Source organism: Gekko japonicus, unplaced genomic scaffold (genome assembly GCF_001447785.1).
Source record: "Gekko japonicus isolate JY-2015 unplaced genomic scaffold, Gekko_japonicus_V1.1 scaffold1792, whole genome shotgun sequence".
Lineage (NCBI taxonomy): Eukaryota > Metazoa > Chordata > Lepidosauria > Squamata > Gekkonidae > Gekko > Gekko japonicus.
This window is the reverse complement of record NW_015175413.1, coordinates 222,794-229,417: the sequence shown is the minus strand read 5'-3', so window position 1 is coordinate 229,417 and position 6,624 is coordinate 222,794. Positions and strand designations below refer to the sequence as shown.

At 49.2% G+C, this 6,624-nt stretch overlaps 1 protein-coding gene across 2 annotated transcripts in view; it reads right to left on the bottom strand.

Annotated features, from left to right (window-relative positions):
• Positions 1–3,816, bottom strand: part of LOC107122635 (proline-rich protein 33-like) — a 38,555-nt gene extending 34,739 nt beyond the window's left edge. For both annotated transcript variants that reach the window (XR_001482929.1, XM_015425760.1), the window contains exon 1: positions 3,630–3,816. The gene's annotated coding sequence lies outside the window, so the exon portion shown is untranslated. The remainder of the gene's footprint in view (positions 1–3,629) is intronic.
• Positions 3,817–6,624: the final 2,808 nt, after the last annotated feature.

Below are 6,624 nucleotides of genomic sequence, written 5' to 3'. Positions count from 1 at the left end.
CCCCCCCCCCCAGCAGTTAAAAAGGAGCTTGAAGGCTTACACTGTAACGTAAAAGAGCAGGTAGAGAAAGAGGTACTTTTCTCCCTTTCTCACAATACAAGAACTCGTGGGCACTCCATGAAATTGCTGAGCGGTTGGGTTAGAACGGATAAAAGGAAGTACTTCTTCACCCAAAGAGTGATTAACACTTGGAATTCACTGCCACAGGAAGTGGTGGCGGCTACAAGCATGGACGGCTTCAAAAGGGAATTAGATAAGCATATGGAGCAGAGGTCCATCAGTGGCTATTAGCCACAAGGTATAGATAGGGGCTCTGGGGCAAGTGATGCTCTGTCTTCTTGGTGCTTGGGGGGGTCAACAGTGGGATGGCTTCTACTGTCCTGGCCCCACTGGTGGATCTCCTGATGGCACTGGTATTTCTGGCCACTGTGTGATACAGAGTGTTGGACTGGATGGGCCTTTGGCCTGATCCAACATTGGCATCTCTTATGTTCTTATGTTTCCCTTTGGCTGTGGGTTCCCAGGCTACAGTACTCACTGAGCCACCTGTTCTCAGGTCCATTCAGCACATACAAAATGAAACTGAAACAAGAGCTCCATCCAGCAGGACCAAACCAAATCACACAGATATTAGGGGAAGAGAGCAGACAATTCCACTACATGTATACAATGAATATACCACAAGATTACAAGAGCAAGACCCTTTTTGGGGTGGGGGAGTGAGAGAGCAACAGAAAATACACTGACGGGCTGCTCCCCCCCCCTGCAGAGGCAGATGAGGAACCCCCATTCAACCCAGTGAGTGATACCCCTGCAGGGCCCACTCTGGAACTGGCTTTTGAGCAAGGGAAACCTTTACCTTTACCTATATTTTGTATATTTAAAATCATTTAGAATTTATCATCGTGATATGTCTGACTTCATTTGAGTGATTTTTCTATGAGATTTTTAAAATCATTTTTATATGGGTTTTTTTTTATTTGAGGCCCCAGCAGATTGCGAGGCCCTAAGCTGTAGCTTATTTAGGTTATGCGTAAATCCGGCACTGAGTGCCCGTGTGGGTGGGGACCTCTGAAAATGCATGCCTCCCCGTCCAGACAGCATTGTAATGTGTTTGGACTGTGTTCTTTAAAAAAAAAAATACTGTAGTAAGAAGCAGGTTTGGGAATGCGAAAGAATGTGCTGAGGAGAGGGAAAATCGGGAAAGTGAACCATTGGAGGACAACATCATGGGAGCGCTCCACAAACACACACTCCAGTCTGGAAGCAAAGGGGAGAGAACTGTCCCTGAAGCAGCCAAGAATTCACTATTCATCGAACGACTCTAAATAGCCAATAGAAGGTTTCAGCCGCTGAAATGAAGCCAAACACTTGCGATCCAGACCCTTCTGATGCGAACTGTGTGTGTGTGTGGGGGGGGAAGTTGCACCTCAAGCTTATTAGATGAAGGTCATTCCTTTTGGCAGAGAGCAGCATTTTCACATAAACAAGATATGGAGTCACAGTGCAAGCTACAACAGCTATTCTTTTTATTATGCTTTTAAATGCATCTGTATTGTTATTTTTCATGGTGTTTTTTTTTTTAAAAAAAAAAATCCTACTGCCCAAACAGGAGACCAGCTGATCTGTCTGGGAATGGCCTGGGTGAGACAGATTTCACACAAGAGCTGCGCCGCGGTCGCACCTCTCTTTAAAAAGTAAAGTTAAAGGTTCCCTTGCTCAAAAGCCAGTCGAGTCCAACTCTAGGGTTGTGGTGCTCATCTCCGTTTCAAAGCCGAAGAGCCAGCGCTGTCCGAAGACGTTTCCGTGGTCATGTGGCGGCATGACAAAACACCAAGGCGCACGGAACGCTGTTACCTTCCCACCGCTACTATTGGTCAATTTCCCACTCGAAGCCGCGCGGCTGCCTTTTGACCTGTGGCTTCGCCGGATTTTCCCCGCAGTTCTGTGATCCTGTTTTTTAAGGATCACAAAACCGAGGGGGAAATCGGGCGAAGCCGCGGGTGGCTGCGCGGCTTCGAGTGGGAAACTGACCAATAGAAGCGGGGCAAAGGGAGGCGCGACTGCGGGCGCAGCTCTTGTGTGAAATCGGTCTGAGAGTTTCTCCTGTACTCAGGGGCGGACGAAGGCTCACGGGTGCCCTAAGCACTGACCAATCTTGGTGCCCCCCTCCTCCCTTCCACACTGACCCAGTCCATTTTCGTTGTTGACCTGTCTGACCAGATCTACAATGCAGGTTGCAGCAATACAAACATTTATTCATAGGATCACACAATATACTGTACAAACGGAGCTTTTCACCCTTTCCCCAACGTTGTGGTGCCCAGTGTTCCCTCTAAGCTGAGTCAGTGTGAGCTAGCTCACCGTTCTCTAGCCTCCGGCTCACACATCTCTGTCCTAGCTCACAGAAGGATGGCTCCAGAGCAAACGAAATAATGCAGGAGTCCAATCACTTGCTCACAACTGTAATGCCAGCAGCTCACAACGTAGAATTCTTGCTCACAAGACTCCACAGCTTAGAGGGAGCATTGGCTGGAGTCCCTCTTGGCCCTGGCGCCCTAAGCACGTGCCTAGTCCGCTTCACGGTGAATCCACCCCTGCCTGTACTCCCATCTGCCAATGCACACAGCTCACTGCTCTCCAGCCCTCCCTCGTACAGTACGGAGCTGCATTCTCAGCACTCAGGGCCAATGTTCCCTCTAAGCTGTGGAATCTCGTGAGCAAAACTTCTTCTTTGTGAGCCACTGGCATTAAAGTTGTGAGCGAGCGATTTGGCTTGCTCTGGAGCCCTCCTTCCTGAGCGAAGACAAAAATCCGTGAGCTGGAGGCTAAAAAACTGAGCTAGCTCACACCAACTCAGCTTAGAGGGAACACTGCTCAGGGCTATCTATAATAGGCAGCAGATTCAGTGCGCCCGGGGGATAGGCTTTCCTTTCGAACACCGCAAATCGGAGTGTGCAGCTTAGATTGGAAGAAAGGGAGAGAAAAAAAAAAAAAAGTAAACCCCGCTAGAGGCTTCTCCGTGCTTTTGATTTCTTTCCGAGCAAAACGCAGCGTCGCTTTGGAAACCGCCCGGGGCGAGTCACTTGCAGGCAGCCGCGCGTGGACGAAGCACCGCGAATGCACCCCCCAGGCGCAAAGGACAAAAATGCATCGCAGGCAACGGCCGGCTAGCGCTTAAGCGCGCCTCCTGGTTCCGAGAACGCGGCGGTCGCGACCCAAATCGGAGCAGTCCATCGGCTCGCTCCGGGATCCCGCCACCCCCCCCCCCAAAACACCTACCACGGGAAATGGATAAACCCCCCTAACGTTTCCTTTCCTCCCCAAGCAAGCGAAGGTAGGTAAAGGTAAAGGTCCCCTTGCTCGAAAGCCAGTCGAGTCCGACTCTAGGGCTGCGGCGCTCGTCTCCGTTCCCAAGCCGAAGAGCCAGCGCTGTCCGAAGACGTTTCCGCGGTCATGTGGCCGGCATGACTAAACACCGAGGCGCACGGGACGCAAGCGAAGGATTAGTTGCTAAAGTCTGGCTTTGTTCGTTTCTCTTAAAAAGGGGGAAGGCTACAGCCAGAGAAGCGCCGTGCAGGGAAAAAAGAGAGGGGGTGGGTGGGATGGGGGGGCTTTGACTTCGTTACCTGGCGAGTGCTGCTGGATGGTTACAGGCTGCAGCTCGCTGCTCCCAGCTCCGCGTGTTTAAAACCCCGTCGGCGCATCCTTCCCATCCTAGGGAGGGAGGGGAGGGGGGGAGAGACGGCTTCCTGCCCAAAATAAAACATGCCCCACCGCTCCTGACTTATGGCTCCCCTCTGTTCTCACAGGCTGCTTGCGCACAGGTGTCGCCCCTCTGGATGGCATGGGGGCGACGCTGCAAAAGATCCGTGCCAAAGAGAGACCTTGGCGGAGAGCTTTAGGGCCCTGAGAACGGAGTCGCCGCTCAAGGGCCGGACTCTGTTCCCTGGGTAGCGGTGGCCCCCTAGGGGCAGAGCGACACCGCTGCACTCGCGTCCCAACTCCGGCAGTTCTCAATTAGAACAATCTTAGAAATAATCTGGGGAAGCCGAGTAGAATTTTAGAACCCTTATAACACTTATCGACGGTTGAATAGCTCTTAGCCAAGGGCTGCTAGAGTATTGTAGAAATGTAGAGTTTTAGCAAATTTGTAACTGCGGTGACACTGAACTGCAGGCTGTGGAAGGTCAGTAGTTCAGCAGTTCAAGACCCGGGTGCCGCAAGATGGGGTGAGCTCCTGTCTCTAGTTCCGGCTCCTGCCAACCTAGCAGTTCAAAAGCAAGAAATTGCAAGTAGATAAATAGGGACCGCTTCGGTGGGAAGGTAACAGCGTTCCGTGCACCTTGGTGTTTAGTCATGCCAGCCACATGACCACGGAAACGTCTTCGGACAGCGCTGGCTCTTCGGCTTTGAAACGGAGATGAGCACCGCAACCCTAGAGTCGGATTCGACTGGCTTTCGAGCAAGGGAACCTTTACCTTTAACTCTTAAATGCAGTTTATATTTAGACGTTTGATATTTTATATATTTTATTAGTACCCTTCTTTGTATTGACACTATTGAGGTGATTGTCATTGATTTGTGCTGGTTTTATCTGGGGATGCGGAGTAGAGTTTTATAACCCTTATAACACTTATCGACAGTTGAATGGCTCTTAGCCAACGGCTGCTAGAGTATTGTAGAAATGTAGAGTTTTAGCAAATTTTTAACTCTTAAATACAGTTTCTATTTAAATGTTTGATATTTTATATATTTTATTAGTACCGTTCTTTGTATTGACACTATTGAGGTGATTGTCATTGATTTGTGCTGGTTTTACACCGAATAATTGATTGTAATTGATCTGTGCTGGCTTTACACCGAATAATTGATTGTAATTGATTTGAGCTGCTTTTACACCGAATAATTGATTGCAATTGATCTGTGCTGGCTTTACACCGAATAATTGATTGTGATTTATTTGTGCTGGTTTTACACCGAATAATTGATTGTAATTGATCTGTGCTGGTTTTACACCGAATAAACTAACCCTAAACTCTCGTGTAAATTTCTGCAAAAAAAAAAAAAAGAGCGAGCAAGAGGGAGAAATACGAACCTTAAGAGTAACAATCAGAATTAAAGTTACGCTCAATTCTTTAGTCTTTAAATCGCCCCCAAACTCCTGCATATTTGCTGCAGCAGATTAACACGGATTCTCAGGTGTAAACTGCTGGTAATGCTGTCGCTGCCCTATCTCGATTGGCTTTGGGCATTTCTGTCTTCCCTACCCCTTTGCTCATCATGAATTCATGCTGTAATAAAGCCTGGGGAACCCGGCCCCAGCCTCTCCAGTTTCATTGTGGATTGACATACTGATAACTATGATGTTGGAGACTTGTTCCCCTTTTAAAACTGAATGCAACCGAGGAACCATGAAATGTTGATCAAAGGGGCATTTCCCATCCTGCCTCAGCCCCTCTATGCAAATGCAGTTTTCTGCCTCATATTTTGTTGAGGCTTTGCAAAGTTTAAAGATGTCTTGTAGACTCTTGGCAGCCAGAAGTCCTAAACACTAGAATGCCTATGCGGACGCTTCCCCTGGATGATTCCCCTCTATGGCCCGTATTTGACGATACCCACCTGGCGTGAGACCTTTTATAGCAGACACCAAACTCAGAGCATCAATTGTTTTTGAATTTTTGATACGGAAAGCGCTCAGCAGCATTACCCCCTGTATCGCGCAGGAAAGACTGTGGCTGAACCTTATGGTTTCTCCTAGTTGCTAGAGCGGCAGACTGGTAGCCACAGCGGGGCATCTCGGGGCTAGGCCCCCTGACTTACGGGCAAGGCCCCCCCACCAACTTCCCATCCAGCCCAGGGGCCCCGAGCAGTGTTCCCTCTAAGCTGAGCTAGTGTGAGCTATCTCACAGGGGGTTTTTTTAGCCCCTGGCTCACATAATTTTGTCCTAGCTCAGGAAGGGTGGCTCCAGGACAAACTAACTGATACAGTAGCTAAATGGCTCGCTCACGACTTTAATGCCAGTAGAATTTTTGCTCACAAGACTCCAAGGCTTAGAGGGAGCATTGCCCCCATGCAGTGGCAGGTGCAGGGAAGGAGACAGGTATTCCTTTCATTCAATTAGCCCCCTAAAAAAATTAAATGCCCCCCCCCGACTGAAAGAAATTCTGGCTACGGGCCTGTAGAGCGGTGTGATCCCACAGCACAGTCTGGTTCTGATGCCGTTGAAACCCTGAGGCTCCCCTTGTGAGGTTTTACAGCAATTGTCTGAAAACGTGTATGCACCCTTCCTGAATCCCAACACCATCCTATGGCCAAAGCCTCGACCCCTGCTGCAAAGAATGCTATCAAGGCTGGAACAAAGCGGGCCCGACATGGGATTTAAAAGACCCCAATGGCGCCGGGCTCCACTCTTACTTGCTTCCATGAGAGGCTACAGCTCTTTTGCCCTGATCATCCCTCTTTAAATTTTGCTTGCCTGTTTGGGTTATAAATATAGAAACCTAAGCCATAGGGTTGGGTTTTTTTCCCTTCCCCCAAACATGTCCCTCCCATCTTAGCCTGGTGCAGTTCCTTCAGCTGCTCCTATACTTGGTATGACCTTTTCCCATCCCTAACCCACC